Source organism: Akebia trifoliata, chromosome 9 (assembly GCF_017979445.1).
Source record: "Akebia trifoliata isolate Shusen 1 chromosome 9, ASM1797944v1, whole genome shotgun sequence".
Lineage (NCBI taxonomy): Eukaryota > Viridiplantae > Streptophyta > Magnoliopsida > Ranunculales > Lardizabalaceae > Akebia > Akebia trifoliata.
The window spans coordinates 5,709,742-5,729,759 of record NC_141383.1 but is presented as its reverse complement, the minus strand read 5'-3'; the positions used below and the strand labels follow the sequence as shown (position 1 = coordinate 5,729,759).

The window sequence follows — 20,018 nt, the reverse complement described above, 5'->3', positions numbered from 1 at the left end:
AAAACTGGTATTCCAAATAAATAAACTAACATTCAAATATAGTAATAAAAAAAACTCATAAAGAACAATTACAAGGTTTATTTAAACTCATAAAAAATAAGTAGAATACAAAAAACGAGAAGCCTACTTTAAAAAATGAGGAATTCAAACGAGGAGCATTCTATCCAACACATTTATTTAAAACCTTGCAATTGTTCTACTTTAACAAAAATGAGGAATCCAATTAAGTAGAATCAATTAAATAAAGAGGTTCTTCTAACACATGGTAAATAACATTTGAATAGGAAAACAATGAAGTAAACACCAGTAAACGAATTTTATACCTATTTTACAAACTGGTCAGCCGTGAACCCATCTGTTAAACCTGAACCTAAAATTGATTTTTGGCTATGAGCCATCCAAAAGAACAGTAACTCAATGTCCAATACAATCCATCATCATAGATAGTTGCCTCGCACTAGTTGCTTAACATTCATGTTTTACAAAAGAACATGAACGTTGAGCTATAGAATGCCTCTAAAGTATAAAAGCTACAGAAGCTACCAATGACAAAGAAAAGAGAACAATACCTAAGGGAAAACCGACAAGAATAAGCCTCTCAATTTGAGGAGAATGATGTTCCCATTCTGGACAATCTCTTCAACTTGGAAAATTGGATTCTGAATTACCAAAATCTGCTCCATCTTATTCATTGGATAGACTGCTACCTTGACGGCATCTATTGGCCTGCCTTGGTTATACCATCGTGTAAGCAGCATAAAGATTGCAATAAAGAGAAGAAGCAGAGCAAGTGCCTGACCAACCCATCCCCTGCATGAAGTTAGGGGATACATAGAGAGAAGTTACAAGTTCCAACCATTCCCAAAACCTCGACACATCATAAAATTTCCACCCCTTTTCAAATAGTTCGCAATGACAAACTAATTGAAATATGACATTCATACAACAAATATTAACAAAAATTCTCCATCTCCTAGCAGCACATTACTACCTGGCTGAAATACAGATAGAAAAATAGAGCCAAAAGTTAATGGAGAGAACTATCTGTGCTTCACACCCTACTTAATTCCAACAAATCTATTGACAAAACACCTAGAAATGATAAGCACCAAATGAAGATCCACGTAATAAACAAACCTGGTAAGCTAATTCCCTTGTATGGCACAAAACAAGTGCAACAACTTGTCCTGCGACATATTTTTCAAACACTTCCTCAGATTTTTTTTCTCTTGGAAGTGGGTTTTAAGCTTAAATAAGGAGATCAAATAAACATTGATGTGTTCTAATCCAATGCACCTAAAAGAGTTGAAATAAAAAGGAATTACATTAATTGGGTTTAGCAAGAACATAAATCATTCCCAAAGGAAGAGCCCTGAATCGACACTTGCATTGTCATCTCCTTCTAAGTCCAATGATAAGTTAAGAGTCAAAACTGTCATACAAAAGAAGTAGAACAAAGATTTAAACTAGTGCTACTTCCTTAGCAAACTTGACATCTATTTGTTAGAGAGATTAAGGTACCAATACTATCTAATATATGTAAATATAGCAACCAAAGAAGTAATAATCAAAATAGGAGAAGAAAAACTATATGTAAATAAAAAAGAATGATGTAAGTTGCATAGAAACACAAACTTACATTATATCAAAGGCACATACAAGAATGAACTCTAACAAAATATACTATTCATGGTTCCTTAATTAACATAAAAATGTTGAGACCATCCTATTTTAAAGATAAAAGCCAACTGTTGGAACTAGTTACACCCAACCATTGCTTTGAAATGGTTAAATTTCAGCTTATTTAATGATCATCAACACGAATGCCAAAAGAAAGAGACCATCATGGATGTACTTTAAGGACAACTTATGTTCATTTTCCTTGTTTTATGTAATTTATAAGGTTTATCTACTTCTTTGATGATGTATTTGTATTTTCCACTGCATAAGAACGTGAATCAAAACATGATGTATTTGTATTTTCCACTGCAACAATGTTTGCAAATCTCAACACATCAAAGATCGCATAGAGGTCCATGTAAATGATACCACTAGCATTAACTTCGCCATTATTGAGTCGTCGACCACAACTTGGTACGACTGCGGCCCAAACTGTGTAGGGACTGTAGACACCCCATTTTTGCACTCTCTTGATTAATCAACTCGTCAACCCGATTGCAATGGTTCTCAATGATGGATGATTATTCCAATGCTTTATTTTGTTGTTAGATATGTTTTAGAAATCCGGAGGAGGTATCTCAGACTAATAAAACTGTAGAAATCACGCTACTCTAGGAAAATATAACTTCAAAAATATAGAAATCATCATTTTTCAGACAAAAGGAAGCTTCACTATAAAAATCACTAAAAAATGATCAAATTATCAAAATACCCCTAACCTCAAAACATCCATAGAGCCTACATTACACTTAGGAAAATCCTTTCAAACATATAAAATAACAAATCAAAATCAAATAAATCATTTCGTCAATTTTCACAAAATTTGACAAAATTACAAAAATGCCCCTCATAAAGTGCATGACCATTTCGCATAAAAATTTCATAAATGATAAAAACCAATATTTCCATTGAATTCCTTACGAAAAATCGATTCCAAAACATCATGGAACATTAAAAAATGACTTAAAACGCAAAAAGTCATTTCGTAAAATGGTAATTTTACAATTTTAATAATTAAATTTTTTGAAATTAATAATTAAAACATTAATTAATGTTAAGTCAAAATCTTAAAGTCAAGTCAATCAAGTAATACTTAAGTCAAAACCCTAAATTCAAATCAATCAAGTAAGACTTAAGTCAAAATCTTAAAGTCAAGTCAATCAAGTGAGACTTAAGTCAAAACCCTAATCAATCTAATAAGACCAAAGTCAAAACCCTAATAGAATTCCAATTATACTCTAAAACTATCTAATAGAAATCTAATTAAATTATAAAACTATCTAAAAGAAACCTAATTAAATTCTAAAACTATTTAATAGAATTGTAATTAAATTATAAAACTATCTAATGTAATTCTAATTAAACACTAACTCTATTTAAAAATAATTCTAATTAAACACTAACTCTATCTAAAGTGATTATAATTAAACACTAACTCTATCTAAAAAACACTTTAAAAAATCTATAAATAAAGGTACAACTTATTTTCGTATCAAAAAATAAACCATAAGAAAAGTAGGTCAAAAAGCTTCCCTAGCCTCCCATAATCCCTAATTTTAAAGTCCTAACTTCTTACCTAACATCCATACCCCAACTTTATCTCAAAAAATACTTAGAAATTTCTCAAAAATACCAATAAATCTATAAACAAATTAAAAATATTCAGATCTAAGGAGGAGGAACTTCATCTTGAAAGTCTGAAGTGAATTTGGTAACAGAACGAAACGATGAGTACTATACGATGAGCTATTCTATCAGATTTGAGGGAACAAAATCATTGCTTTGCAAAGGTAAATATTTTTATTTTATTTATTATTATTTAGGTCTTTTTAGCAATGTAATTATTTTTAGGAATTAGTAGTGACTGGTGTTTGTCGGGCGGGGTTGGTGCCTAACACCTTCCAACCCCGTAATGTGATCCTCGGACTCAACATTTTTTTAGTAGATTAGTTATTTTTTTATCCGTTCGAGTCAATGTTTGATTCCTAGACCGTAATAACTAGGTGGTGACTCCCAAACCTCAAAGTCAAAAGTAAATCCGCATGCCCCGCGGATCGAGGACACTTTCAGTAGCGACTCCAATGGAGATTATTGAGGATCAGACTTGAAAAACTCCAAGTATGTGAGCATTGCCAGGATGACCTAATTTTTTTTATTATTATTTAGTTCGATTTATTTTATTTATTGATTTATTTATTTTTGTGATTTGATTGTGGATGATTTTGGGTATTGTATTTTTGTCCAATTAAGGGTCACTTTTTGATGACCCCTAAATAATGAAATATTCAAATTAACATATGAAAATGATGGAATGATGAAGGTTGGGATAACAATGTTAAAACATTTTTACAGGACATTCTAATGAGAATTAAGTCTAGGCACCTATTTATAGAACGTAGATCTCATCGAGTAAATTAATTTAGAACCTAAGTTCACTCAATTTCGTTATCGGAAGCCTTGGATATCATCGATGCAAGTTCAGATTAATATGTAAATTTGGAATTGTTACTCAATGAAGGTTGGGACAGTAATGTTAAAATATTTTTATAGAACATTCTAGTGAGAATTAAGTCTAGACACTTCTTAATAAAATGTAAATCTCATTGAGTAAATTAATTTGGAATCTAAGTTCACTTAATTTCGTTATCGGGAGCCTTGGATATCATCGATGCAAGTTCGGATTAATCTGTAAATCTGAAATTTTTGCTGAATAAAGGTTGGGACAATAATATTAAAATATTTTTACAAAACATTCTAGCAAGAATTAAGTCTGGGCACCTGTTAATAAAATGTAGATCTCATCGAGTAGATTAATTTGGAATCTGAATTTACTCAATTTCGTTATAGGGAGCCTTGGATATCATCGATACAAGTTCAGGATTAATCTGTAAATATAGAATTGTTGCTGAATGAAGGTTGGGACATCAATGTTAAAACATTTTACAGAACATTCTATTAAAAATTAAGTCTAGGCACCTTTAATAAAATGTAGATCTCATCGAGTAGATTAATTTAGAACCTGAATTCACTCAATTTCGTTATCGGGAGTCTTAGATATTATCGATGTAAGTTTGGATTAATCTGTAAATCTGGAATTGTTGCTGAAAGAAGGTTGGGACAGCAATGTTAAAATATTTTTACAGAACATTCTAATCAGAATTAGGTCTAGGCACTTATAAATAAAATGTAGATCTCATCGAGTAGATTAATTTAGAATCTGAATTCACTCAATTTCCTTATCGGGAGCCTTAGATATCATCGATGCAAGTTCATATTGTATTTTCCTAATTAACAGAAAATCCGAATTTATCTAGTGTTAGCACAATTAATGTTCCTGATTTATCTTGTGAGAGTGAGCTCATTGGGCAATATGATCTTTCTCTTTGATTTTGTTTTAGGATGTGTTTCAAGTTTTTTTTTATAATTAAAAAAAAAGAGGATTCATCGCTTCTCATCTCAACAATTATCATTCTATCATCAATGTAACATCTATTGGAATCTCGATTTATTTTGGATCACTCAAAAGTGATTATTGATTGGACCTTAAAAATTATAAAATTATGCCTATTGCAATGTTTGGGTTTGATTAATTATTCTACGTCATGCTCATTAATTGATTTGCCATTGATCCTGATCAAATATATAGTTGATGTGTTTATTGGTGATTTTAATGATGTTATTGGATTAGTATTTATTTTAGCTAATATTCATATGGTATTAGTGTGTGATGGTATGATCAGGCCCATGGGCCCATTTGTTTGAAAAGGCCCTAGGTATACCCCACCCTGGTTTTTACACACCACATGCACGTTTACTGTTTTGCACGCTTGCATGTCCCAATATAGCCAACGTGGCACTAGTGAGTGGTTCGGTCTCTTCGGAGATGCGACATCATTCATGAAAACCACAACTCCAGTCACGTACCTTAGGGTATATTAAACTGGAGCATCAGTACCGTCTGATTAGGTGATTCTAAAAAGTATATCGATGCACCCAGGCTGGAGCGACCTGAACCTTTGACCTATTGTAAGCCGTACAGTCACATGTCCCATTTGCCAACGTAGTACTAGTACGTGGTCGGTCCCCTCGTGGGATGTCAAACCATTTATGAAAAGCTACAACTCTTGACTCGTACCCATAGGTATATCAAAGATAATATAAGTACATCAATTGCACTTCTTGATTAAAACCAGTGCCTAAGTGATATCCTGCTCCGATGTACTACGGTACTAGGAGGATAGACTACGTCTATTCTAGAAATGAGGTGATTTAAGAGTGGCTTTGCTCAAGCATCGCGTGCCACCTCTGATCTGAGGATTAAACTGGCTGCTTTTAGTTTTAGAGAAGTGAATTGAAGTTTTAGATTATCATCTATATGGTATATCAAACCAAGTCACCACGTACCGTCTGATTGAGTATGCTCGAGAGGTATATAGGTGTACTTGGGCAATGGTGGCCATATAAAAATGCATTGCACATAGTAAGCTTAGAATCTAGAAACCTCCCTTGTAGGTCACGACTCGAACTTATCGTGGGTGTTCCCGGATTGTTTATCGAATGGGACCTTGTGAATGATGAATGTGTATGAATGATGTGAATGTTGAGATCAAAATACATGTATGAGATCAGAATGTATGGTCAAGGATCAAAAATTTTGTTTTGAAAATTAAAATTGTACACCGACCCAATAAAGAATCCATTTTTTGCAATAATTCATAATGACCTAATCCATCTCGATCCAACAATCATGATGGGCTAGGCCATTTAAATCAAAATAGAAATCAAAGTCTTTTCTAATTCGAGTTTCAACCTATCTTAAAAAAAATGTTTTCCAAAAGAAAAGTATTTTTAAGAAAAAAATGTTATCTAAAAAAGTGATTTCTACTGACAGTGTTTTTCAAAAAAAAAATGTTCTTTAAAAAATATATATATTTTTCAGAAAAAATAGTATTCAAAAGAAAATGCTTTCTAAAAGAAAAGAAAAGGAAGAAAAAAATTATCTATTTTTGCATACGTTTTTTATCAAAAATATATTTTTTTCATGGACCTTGGAAAATTATCAAAATATGTTTTTCTAAAAAGAAAATGAATGCGAAAAATAATCAGATTTGTGAAAATTATTATTCAATAAAAATATTATTTTTCAATAATTTTCAAGAGTGCAATAAAATTATTTTCCTTCTGAATAATCATTGAATGGATGAATTGTTTAATGGATTGATGCACATAATTCAATAAAATCTCAAGATTCATTAAAATGTTATTAAAGGGGTAACACTAAAAGTGGTTAAATTCACCTTCAATGAGGTTTAAAGGTTATCATTGTACCTAAGCTCAATCGTCCATCGTCTAGTTAGGATTGTAAGTCCGATCAGTTAGAGTTAACGTCAGTAGTTAACAGTCAGAAATAGCTTTAGAATTTCTCAATATCGTCCAGTTATTTCCTGGAGATCACCATGCCTCAATTCTGTTGGTTGTAAGCAATGTTTCAGTCCTCAGTCCTAATCAAGCCCGTTGTGGGAAGCTGTGTTGAGTTTTCATGAGTTATTTAAGTTAGCTCGAGTCCAATTTTTCAATGTCATGTTTTCGGGTCTACTCTTTTTCTATTGAATCAAGTTAATTTGCCAAGTCTATAGAGGTATTTGTCGTCTCATCTGAATTTGATTGGATAAAAGAAATTTTTGAATACCTCGAGTGCATTAACGAATTAACTACTAATCTGGCTTCAAGGATATATTTTTCTCTTGAACAAGAAGACAAGGGTCGGGCTCAACAACTTTCAATCAAAAAACAAAGGTCATTGAACCTTAGAACAAAAAATAATTTTCAAGAAATTCAGATAGAAACTATCCTATCCCTAGAGGAACACGAGGGGATAATGAATTTACTTAGAAACTTCAAAAAACTTGTTTGTGTGATCATATGAAGGTATGTTAGGTACAAGCTTGGGTGTTGTTCAACACGAAATAGATACTCGTCTATATCGATAGAATCGAAGAAGATGTTAGAAAATATATTAGTGTTATCCCCACTACATCTCGAGTTGAAAAGTTCATTTAAGCACATGCTATGGTCGAAATGGGGGTACCTTTTGAGCTGATTTCTGATAATGGGTCGTACTTCAAAGCTTAAGTCATTACTCCGTGTTCAAAGTTCAGGATTCGACATCATAAATCATCTCCCCATGTTCTTAGACTAATGGAAAGGTTGAAACAGTCAATAAAAAAAATCTCAAGATAATCATCAAGAAAATGTGCTAATCACACTAGGATCCGTAAGAGAAGTTACCATTCACACTATGGGCATATCAGTCTTCCATTGGAGTTATTCCCTACTCTCTAGTATATGATATGGAAGCAGAGTTAACAGTTGAAATGGAAATCCAGTATCTCAAGGTCTTGATAGAAAGGTAATTGTTAGAAACAGACTGGGTTCGTCAGCAGTATGAAGAAGTAAACCTGATCAAAGAAAAACAACTTAAAAGTTTTGTACCAAGTGTAAACTTCTCAGAGAAGAGTCACTCATACGTTTGACAAAAAAGTCAAAGTTCGCCACTTCCAAGTCAATGATTTAACAGTCTGACTTCAAGTTCATGATAGAATTGAACTACTAGAGTCAACCAACCTTAATCAGATCAAGAGGTATTACATTTAAGGAGGTCATCTTTGGCCGAATCAATTTTCCTACTACCTAATTCATTATCTCCTTTCTCAGCCCTTTGCAATATTTTTCTTTCTCAACCCGATCACCTAACTTAGGGAGGGAAAAATTCGAACTACGTTTTGGTCTGATCCCAAAATTCTAAGGTACGTAGGCAACCTGAAAAGTTATTTCAGGCCCGACCACATCAAAATAAAAAAAATATAAATAGATTCCCAGACAAAGAAAAAATTCAAAAGAAAAAGAAATATCATCCAAAATGGGGAAGAAAATTCAAGGAAAAAGAAAACAATTTAAAAAGAAATGCCACACAAGGGCATTTGGATTTTTGAGCCTTAGAATTCTTTTCTTTTTATATCCAGTCCTAAGCTTACCCATGAAAATCCTCCTAAGTACCGTGCAAAAAAGTTAAGGAAGGTAGTAAAGCATGATCAGACAGTAACTCCAGAAGTTCAGAAGGGAAGAAAAATAAAAAGAAGAAAAAAAGCCTGCTAAGTTGAAAATCAAAAAATAGTGACTTAGGCAAAAATTAAGGCAAGCTCGCAAGGTTAAAAATCTAAAAGGACGACTTTGGCAGCAATTAGAGTAAAGAAAAAAAAGAAAAGCTCGCTAGATTGACAACCTAAAAAGGCGATCTAGGCAAAAGCTAGGGCACGCTCGTTAGATCGAAAACCTGAAAAGGCGATATAGGTAAAAGTTAGAGCAACAAAGAAAAACAGAAGAAAATAGAAGGCGGTCTGAGCCGAAATATCAGAAGTCCAAATAATCAAATTTAGTACTCAGCTTAAACCAAACAAAATCTCAGAAGTCACAAATATCTTGTTTACGATCAATCTGAAAATTTTTGCTTCCCCAAGTGAACTAAGGGAGAAAATTGTGAATTCTATGATGAGTCTCAAAAGGAAATATTTTGTTTTCTTGAGCCTGACTCAAAATCTTCAATAAAATTAATCAAAATTAAAAGTTGGATCTTTATTGCGCTTATGGTAATCAAATATTTCAAACCTTCATACAAGGGGCACCTTCTTTCTTTTTTGATATGTAGTTTCCCCCTTATACTAAGGGTTTTTTTTTTTAAATTTTTGCATGATGAGTTCAATTATCTCCAATGCCATGTTTCCTGTCAAACTAGGGGCATTTTATTTTTAAGGTTGAGCAATGTTAATCCTAAAAGATAAAAGGAATCCCAAACTTAAGGTTACCCTCTTGATAATAATTTTTTGAAAAACCCTTGAGGTTCAAAAGAAATAAAAACTCAAGTTTTAAATTCATAAAACTTTTGAAAAAAAAAATCTTGAAGTTCAAACAAAAGCGTTCCTGGTATCATATTTTGATTTTTGCCTAGAGAATAACTCATTTACTTAGAACAAGAGATATGTCATTCTTTCATTCTCAATTCCATTCATTCCTAGATTCGATCATTCTCTTCCAGATTAATCATTCGTTTCCCGATTCAATCGTTATTTTCTAGATTCATTTTCAATCTCATCTAGATTTATTTTAATCATTTTTCTCCAGATTCATTCATTCATTCTTTCCCAAGATTCATTCATTCCTCAGCCAGTTTTACTCAGTCAAATGCCGCCAAGGGTTAAATTGGATTTTGCTCAGTTGCCGTCAAGGGTCAACTTGGATTTTGCTCAGTTGCCACCAAGGGTTATCTTGGATTTTGCTCAGTTGTCGCCAAGGGTTAACTTGGATTTTGCTCAATTGTCGTTAAGGGTTAACTTGGATTTTTCTCAGTTGTCGTCACGGGTTATCTTGGATTTTGCTTAGATGCCACCAAGGGTTAACTTGGATTTTTCTCAGATGCCGCCAAGGGTTATCTTGGATTTTGCTCAGTTGTCGCCAAGGGTTATCTTGGATTTTTCTTAGTTGTTGCCAAGGGTTAACTTGGATTTTGCTCAGATACAATCGAGGGCTTTCTCGGAATTTTGCTTAGATGCCACTGAGGGCTTTCTCGAAATTATGCTCAGCCAGATGCCACCAAGGGTTTGCTCAGATTATACACAGCCAATTGTCGCCGAGGGTTTGCTTTAATTATGCTCAGCCAGATGCCACCGAGGGTTTGCTCAGATTATACTCAGCCAGTTGCCACCGAGGGTTTGCTCGGATTATGCTCTATCAGTTGCCGCCGAGAGTTTGTTCGGATTATGCTCAGCCAGTTACTGCCGAGGATTTTCTCGGATTATGCTCAGCTAGTTGCCACCGAGGACACTCGGATTATGCTTACTCAGAAACCGCCAAGGATTTTCTCCGATTTTGCTCAGATTTTACTCAGATAGTTAGTTTCTCTTTCACCTCGAGTATGTAGAATAGGACTCCCAAAAAAATAGTTCATTACTCTTTCACCCCGAGTATGTACATTAAAACTCCTAGAAAATAAGTCCATTATTCTTTCACCCAGAGTATGTAGAGTATAACTCCCAGAAAATAAGTCTATTACTCTTTCACCCCGAGTAGGTAGAGTAGAACTCCCGAAAAAAAAAGTTCATTACTCTTTCACCCCCAGTATGTAGAGTAGAACTCCCAGAAAATAGGTCCATTACTCTTTTACCCCGAGTAGGTAGAGTATGACTTTGAGAAAAAATAATTCATTACTCTTTCACCCGAGTATGTAGAGTAGAACTCTTAGAAAATTAGTCAATTACTCTTTCACCTCGAGTAGGTAGAGTAGGACTTTAAAAAAAAAAATAGTTCATCACTCTTTCACCCCGAGTAGGTAGAATAGGACTCCCAAAAAAAAAATTCATTACTCTTTCACCCAGGATATGTAGAATAAGACATTCAAATTTTGCTTAGATTATGCTCAGTTTTTGCTTAGTTTTTGCTCAATTTTTACTCAGTTTCACACAGTACACATACTTACACTTGCACTTTTTAGTCAGGGAGAATTCTTTAAAATTCAACGATCTGACGCCGTCAATGAGAGCTTGCGTTTAAGGATCAGATAGTTTTTAGTTCGGGGAGAGTTTTACGCTCAAGGATCCGAATGCCCCGACGAATTGCTAAATCAAGCTGCAAAATAAATTGTCACTAGCTTTGGCATTCGGATATCGCACTATCCACCAAAATAGATTTGCTATCTAGTTTGCTTAAACCCTCTACTAAAGAGGGGCATTTGTACACACCCCATTTTTGCACTCACCTGATTAATCAACTCGTCAACCCGATTGCAACAATTCCCAATGATGGACGATTATTTCAATGATATATTTTATTGCTAGATATGTTTCAGAAATCCGGAGGAGGTATCTCAAACTAATAAAACTATAAAAACCACGTTACGCTAGGAAAATATAACCCCAAAAATATAGAAATCATCATTTTTCAGACAAAAAGAAGTTTCACTATAAAAATCACTAAAAAATGATCAAATTATCAAAATACCCCTAACCTCAAAACATCCCTAGAGCTTACATTACACTTAGGAAAATCCTTTCAAATACATAAAACAACAAATCGAAATCAAATAAATTATTTCGATAATTTTCACAAAATTTGAAAAAATTATGAAAATGCCCCTCATAAAGTTCACGACCATTTCGCATAAAAAATTTTATAAATGAAAAAAATCAATATTCCCATTGAATTTCTTACGAAAAATCGATTCCAAAACATCATGGAACATTAAAAAATGACTTAAAACGTAAAAAATCATTTCCGAGGGTAAAATGGTAATTTTATAATTTTAATAATTAAAAATTCTGATATTAATATTTAAAACATTAATTAATGTTAAGTCAAAATCTTAAAGTCAAGTCAGTTAAGTAAGACTTAAGTTAAAACCCTAAATTGAAGTCAATCAAGTAAGACTTAAGTCAAAATCTTAAAGTTAATCAAGTGAGACTTAAGTCAAAACCCTAATCAATTTGAAAAGACCAAAGTTAAAACCCTAATAAAATTCTAATTAAACTCTAAAATTATCTAAAAGAAATCTAATTAAATTCTAAAACTATCTAAAAGAAACTTAATTAAATTATAAAACTATCTAATAGAATTCTAATTAAATTATAAAACTATCTGATGTAATTCTAATTAAACACTAACTCTATTTAAAAATAATTCTAATTAAACACTAACTCTATCTAAAGTAATTATAATTAAACACTAATTATATCTAAAAAGCACTTTAAAAAATCTCTAAATAATGGTCCCTACAACTTATTTTAGTATAAAAAAAATAAATCCTAAGAAAAGTAGGTCAAAAAGCATTCCTAACCTCCCATAAACCCTAATTTTGAAGTCCTAATTCCTTATCTAACATCCATACCCTAACTTTAGCTCAAAAAACACTTAGAAATTCTTTAAAAACATCAAGAAATCCATAAACAAATTAGAAATATTCAGATCTAAGAAAGAAAAACTTCGTCTTGGAGGTCTGAAGCGAATCTGGTGATAGAACGAAGCGAGTAGTACTATACGATGAGCTGTTCTATCAGATCTGAGGGAACAAAACCGTTGTGTTGTAAAGGTAAATATTTATATTTATATTTATTATTATTATTATTATTATTTAGGTCTTTTTAACAATGTAATCGTTTTTGGGAATTAGTAGAGACTGACGTTTGCCGGGCGGGGTTGGTGCCTAACACTTTCCAACCCCATAATGTGATCCCTAGACTCAGCATTTTTTTAGTAGATTAGTTATTTTTTTTATCAATTTTGAGTCAATGTTCGGTTCCTAGACCGTAATAACTAGGTGGCGACTCCCAAACCTCAAAGTCAAAAGCGGATCCGCGCACCCCGCGGATCAAGGGCGCTTTCAGGGACATTTGTTTTGGATCTCGAAGATTATTGCATAGGTAAAGGTGAAGGTGAAGAGGGAGAAGTAAAATAAGACTAGGAGGTTATTTAAGAAACTCATGTTCTGGTAAACTGAGAAGAATCTTCATGAGCTTCTCTATGTATGATGTTGTCAATAGAAGGTCATATAATTATAGATTTGGGGGGGGGGGATGGTTTATTTTTTGACTTGACTTGGAATTTTTTGACTTGAGTTGTGGACGGAAAAAGATGATCAGATGGGATTGGCCAGGGCTACCATATTACTTCTAGAGAAATTATCTTTGGTGGACAACGTTATCATATCTTGTTTTTGGCCACTATAATAAAGACACAAGATTATTGGTATCCATAATGAAAATTAAAAACGAAATGGTATCCAACATCAATAAGAACATAAACAATCCTTACTCTTGTTGTAGTATTCCCATCACTTCCATTACTGGAACCTTCTGTCCCACATTCCACACTACACCCAATGTCATATAGTCAAAGAGTTAGTAGAGTAGAAAATTTAACGAACTAATTTTATTTATGTTTATTTTTATTGATAAATAACAAACTGATTTTTTACCAAGGACATTGTAAAAACGGAACACTTGTCGCAGAAGCATAGAAAAATAACAGAATATCAGCAAAGTGACAATGATAATAGATCAACAAACCTCTATGACACCACAATACTCCCAACATTGCTAATTGAAACTGCATGCCCATCAAACCCTTTCAACTTCTTAACCAAGCCTTGATCTTTATTGCTTAATGACTGGGTAGGTGCTACAATGCTCAAAGGAGTTGCCGCTTGCATCATAGTCACATCACAATAATTGGATATGATTCCTCTAAATGTGTGCCAGATAAAGTATAAATGATAGCTTATTCCCATCATTCCTCCCCAATGTAAGTATCCCTTATGTTGTTATCCAAATCCTTACAACTAGCCAGGACTAGAGAACACATAACTTGCTGTTGAATATTAATCATGAACTCGTATGTTGGGAATATGTGATATTTTGGGCCAATCTTCGCCACACTCTTCTTTGCATCGTTTTGCAATGTTAGGGGAATCAGAGGCCATAGGCATTGATGAATCTCATTTTTATTTTATGCAAAATGTTGCTATATCACATACAGAGATGAAATCACATGGAAATTAAGTAATCTAAGATAATACTCAAATGCACGACATGAGCAGATTAGTTACTCAAAAGAGTAGTGAACAAATCTCGTGCAAGTATCACCTTAACTAGGATAAGGTGTAGCCAATGACAATGAGTGATGATGAACCATAACAAGGATATGAAGCCATTGACTTTCCCTACTTATAAATCTAGTTATACAAGCCTACAATCCGCATAAAGGTGTTCAAAACTTGTTGGTCATATATCAGTTCTAAATTTTGAGCTTCAATTGTACTTAGTCCAACAACCAGGTATTCCTCCAGTTGCATATGTAATTACCATATATCTAACACTAATCATAAAAGGGAGTTATAAACGTATGCTCAAATCAAAACTCACAATAGCTATGGCAGTAATGGACTCATTCATCCATTGATTCTCCTCTAGTAGATGCTCAAGCACGATGTAAGCATACGTTCTTGTGAACATGCTAGATTGGTGTTAATTGATGCATTCTTGTGTACTATTAATTTTTTTAAAAAGTAATGATTGGTGCGTTATAAGTTGTTAACTTATCAAAACTAGAATATTGTAGGCTTCACTTACATAGTCAGCATAAAACTTGGCACGATTTTAGTATAATATACAGTGTAGAAAAATTTATATTGGAATCAATAGTACCTGCAAAATGGCTACACAGACTGCTTTGGGGCCTGCTGCACTTGTGTGCATGTAATGCACAATGTCCTATGTTTACACACAAGGATGAAAAATGGCTGCACTTGCATTTCTGATTTGATATGGGCATTCAGATTCATACTAAGAAACTATTTCCAAAATGAACTTTGAAAACATGAGATCAAATGACCTCGACCTACATACCATTCGGGTTAGTTCACGATTATGGTTTTCTACTTCCTCATGTATATCACCTGTCAATTGTTTAAAATAAAGACATGACAAATAGATCAATATTATCATGTTAATCTCCTTCAACATTGTACACTACTTACAAACACTTTTTTGCACTTTGGAAACTACAGTAGCATATAATAAAACAAGATTAAAAGAGGGATTACAGATGAACTTCTCTAAAAACTACTACAAAAAAAAGGTCCACCACCACAATAGTTGCAAGCAAAGTTAAATAGCAAAACAAAGAGTCTTCTACCAAGATGAAACACTTACTCTCTTCAGTAGAATGACTCTATTCTGCAATCCATCAACAACTCTATCATTATCATGCTCATCAGTTTCATGGGAGTATGAGGTAGTCTTGATACCTCCCTCTTCAATGCCATCAAAGAGAGCAGTCCTACAACATGGTAAATTATTTAAAGCTACTCCGTCATCAAAGCTAGAAGTGTGATTAAAACCTACAACATAGTCTAGCTAGATTGATTTTATCTTTCTAACAATTCAATTAGGAAGGGGTAAAAACCACTAGCTTATGTAAAGAATTGAACTTGAAATTAAAAATGCCTTGATAAGTGAAAGCGTCCTCGATCCGCGGGCTGTGCGAATCTACTTTTGATTTTTGAGGTTTGGGAGTCGCCACCTAGTTATTACGGTCTAGGAACCAAATATTGACTCTACCAATAGATAAGATACTTATCTACACAAAGAATGGGTCTGGAGATCAGGTTACAGAGTTGGAAGGTGTTAGGCACCAACCCCGTCCGACAAACGCCGATCTCTACTTTTTTCAAATAATATTACATTGTAAAATAGACCTAGAAACAATAAAAAATAGTAATAAAAATAATTACTTAGCAGATTACGACGATTCCCTCAGTACTAGCAGAGAGTGTCCTTGTTAATCCTCTATTACTGGATCTAGTTTTGATCTCCAAGTTGAAGTATCTTTCTTCTTGATCTAAGTGTTTCTTAACTTTTTTAAAGAATTTTTGGATATTTTTAAAGGATTTCTGGGATTTTTTGAGTAAAAGCTGGGGTTTGAATGATAGGTAGGAGTTCGGACTTCAAAATTAGGGTTTGGAGAAGGTTAGGGAGATTTTTTGACTTAATTTTTCTAGGATTTATTTTGACCTACGAAATTAGGTTGTAGAGACTTTATATTTATAAAGTTTTTTGGAAGAATTAGGGTTTGACTAGGTCTCCTTTTAGATAAGGTGAATTAAGGTTCTGACTTAAGTCTTATTTGATTGAATAGGTTTCTTTAGATTAGGGTTTTAATTAGGGTTTTGACTTAAGTCTTATGAGATTGACTTGGAATCCTTTTGTGAAGTAACATTTATGATTGCACCAGGAAAAAATTTAGAACTAGGAGAGGATGAGGGAGATGATTGGAGTTTACAACCTAATATACCTCCAACCCCTGAACCTTACTGAAATCGATTCAGTAGAGAGGAGCCAACAACAACCACTGGACTGTTCAATGATGATGAAATGGGCGGATTGACTTGGAAGGTATCTCAGAAATAGGGAAAAGCTTGGCAACTATGGCAGAGGAGATTCCTAAAAAGCAAGCTCAAAAACCTAAACAAGGGGTTCTCAACATAACCCCCCTAGATGGGAAGATTAACTCCAAACCACCTAGACCAGAATATAGTGGAACTGATGTGGAGACAACTAGAAACCAAACGAAGAGTTCCCAAAATACACAAAGCCCTATGGCAGATAAGGTGTTTGAGGAAAGACCCAAGTCTTGGGCAACACTATTTAGTGGCAATAATGGAGCTGCGAAGGCTAAAGTTTAGCTGAGGTTTAATGAACCAGAGAAGGAAGGAGATAAGGTTTTCATTAACTTCAAAATTGAGGACCAAGAAGAAGGAGAAACCTTATGGAGTGATTGCTTAGTTGGTCACTTTCTTAACCAAAAACTATCGTTCAAATTGGTCCAAGACTCGGTTGTAAGGCTTTGGAAGCTAAAGGCCTCAGTGGAAGTCTTCTCTGACAATAATAAGCTCTTCTTCTTTAAGTTTTTAAACATGGAAGATAGGGAAAATGTCTTAGAAAAAGAACCATGGTATATTGCTGGGAAACTTTTAATACTTAGACCGTGGGAGAGGTATATTGAAATTGATAAAACATAGTTGGAAGCTATACCAATATGGTTCAAATTCTAGAACCTTCCAAAGTAATTTTGGATTCCAAAATTCTTGGGTAGCGTTGCAAGTGGGCTTGGTAAACCCTTATTTATGGATAATGCCACTTACGAGATGAAGAGGCTCTCATTTCCGAGAATTTGCATTGAGGTTAAAGCAGATAGTGAAATTCCTAGGAACCCTCTATTTGAGAATGGGGGAAGGGAGAATTGTTGAAGTTATGGTTGATTGGGACTGGTTACCACCTAAATGCAGCACACGTAAGGTGCTTGGACACAACCCAACTAATTGCCCCAAAAGTTGCACTACACGACCTATTGCCCCTAGCATAGAATGGAAAGCTAAAGGAGGGAGAGGACCAAGTGTAAAGAAGCCTAATTCAGCTGGAAACGGGGTATGGAATGATGCAAGTAAGGGAAAGAAAACAATTATAAATGAAAACTAGGGGAAGGAAACTTTAGAGCAGGGTGGACCTTCTTACAAGGCGGAAGAAGCTATTAGAAACATACCTGAGACATCTAAAAACCAAGATAATGATCGACCACCAGAAAATCTGACAGTCAAAAATGATGTATTTGTTGCCAAATCAGCCTTTGCTATTTTGGATGATAAAGTCAGTAGAGATGAGAACCCAGATCAATGTGATAGAACTAATGATGTAGAAGAGGAGTACTTGAAAAAGACAACAACCAAAGGTGTGAAAGCACCTTCAACTAATAACTCCAATAAGAACAAGAAGAAAAATAAGAAAAATCCAACCCAATAGCCAATTCCCCAAGTATGAGAACTCCTTCAAGCCTAGATGATAGTAGTATGGAGTGCCATGGCTTCACAAATGTGAGAGTTGATGAGAAGGATATTAAAAAATGCCAAAAATGACTGACTCATCCAAAGAGGGAGTGAAAAACCTAAAAGGAAGGTTTAGAACATCCCAAAGAAGTCCAGCAAAGAAGGATGGTAAGACCTCCTATGGTCGACAAACCCACCCCTTCCCCCTTTCTTAATGATCCTAGCCTCTTGGAATGTTAGGGGCACTAATGACCCCTCCAAGCATAAGGACATAAGGAGTTTTTTGATTGAGAGAAAAGCTTCTCTTGTAGGGCTCTCATCATTTTTTATTGAGTTGGGCTTTATAAAATCACAAGCTGATTTTTCTTTATTTACCTTCCATGATAAGAATGTAATTCTTATAGTCCTAATTTAAGTTGATGACATTATACTTACTGGTAACAATCATGAAGCAATGAAGACACTTATTGATCGTTTGGGAGTTGAGTTTGCAATGATGGATCTAGGCATTTGAGCTATTTTTTGGGACTTGAGGTACATCGTGATTCTACGGGGCTTTGTCTCTTACAATCAAAATACACCACTGATTTACTTCATCAGATGAAAATGATTGGAGCCAAACTATACACAGCTCATATTGTATCTGGTAGTAAACTATCACGTCTGGATGGTGATCCTTTTGAAGATGGACTTGAATATCGAATAACAATTGGTGCTCTTTAATATTTGACCCTTACTCGTTCAGATATTGTGTTTCCAGTGATTCAAGGGTGTCAATTCATGCACAATCCAACAACAACTCATTGGACAGTAGTAAAAAAGAATACTTTGATATCTTAAAGGTATTATTGATCATGAACTTTTTTTCGGAAAGGTGCTCTTACTCTAAATGCCCATAGCTATGCAGATTAGGCAGGTGGGCCTGATGATTGATGTTTTATAGGTGAGTTTGGTGTGTTTCTTGGTCCTTGCCTTATTTCTTGGGGTGCCAAGAAACAATCCACTGTTTCTCGATCAAGTACTGAAGCTGAATATAGAGCAATAGCTGTAACAATTGCTAAACTTTGTTGGTTACGTATATTATTTAAAGATATTCGACTTTACCTAGCTTCTCCCCAAGTGTTATGGTGTGATAATGTGGGTGCTATGTCCTGAGCTTCCAATCCAGTCTTCTATGCTCGAGCCAAACATATCGAAGTAGATTATCACTTTGTCCACGAGAAAGTTGTGCGTAAGGACATTTTGATTAAATATATCCCCACCAGTGATCAAGTTGTTGACATTTTTACCAAAGAACTTACATCGGCTCGCTTTAAATTGCTTCGAGACAACCTAATGGTTCACCAACTTCCCATTAACTTGAGGGGGCATGTTAAGAATCATTTATCAAATCAGAATTCCATAACAAACTCCAGATCAGTAGCAATCTAGAGTTTTGACTAAGTCTCAATATCTCTAGATCAGCAACAGTTACAAAAGAAGTCTAGATTAGATTCTCTAGCTATGTATCTAGTCAAGTTATTGTATATGTACATAACAAACTCTCCTTGATTGTAGCTCAAATTTGTTTTGTTATTATCTCTATTTATTTTGGCGTGGAAGATATATCACAAAGCTTGTCCAGTGGATCGAGTTCAGAAAAATAGGAGATTTCTACGACTTCAAGATGTCTGTGCTGTGAATGTGAAGAAGAGTTTGTTGATGACCTTTTCTTCCAATGTTCTTTAACAATTAAGGTGTGGAATTTTTTCAGCTGCCATTTACTAGATGAGCAAACCAGAACTATGAAGGTTGGTTCGTTCCTAAAATGGGGTCTATCGAATAAATCTCAATTCAATACTGTTAAGGGAATGATTCCATGGGTCATCTACTGGAATATTTTGATGGTAAAAAACATATGCATCTTTGATAACAA

At 34.2% G+C, this 20,018-nt stretch overlaps 1 long non-coding RNA gene across 2 annotated transcripts; it reads right to left on the bottom strand.

The window, feature by feature from the left end:
* Positions 1–572: 572 nt before the first annotated feature.
* On the bottom strand, positions 573–13,790 carry LOC147394192 (uncharacterized). 2 transcript variants are annotated; one of them, XR_015181704.1, is made up of 3 exons: positions 13,700–13,790; positions 13,537–13,594; positions 573–730 (listed from the first exon to the last, which is right to left on the bottom strand). It is a non-coding gene; the product is annotated as an uncharacterized LOC147394192 (long non-coding RNA). The 2 variants fall into 2 exon arrangements; XR_015181705.1 differs by having other exon boundaries at positions 573–726.
* Positions 13,791–20,018: the final 6,228 nt, after the last annotated feature.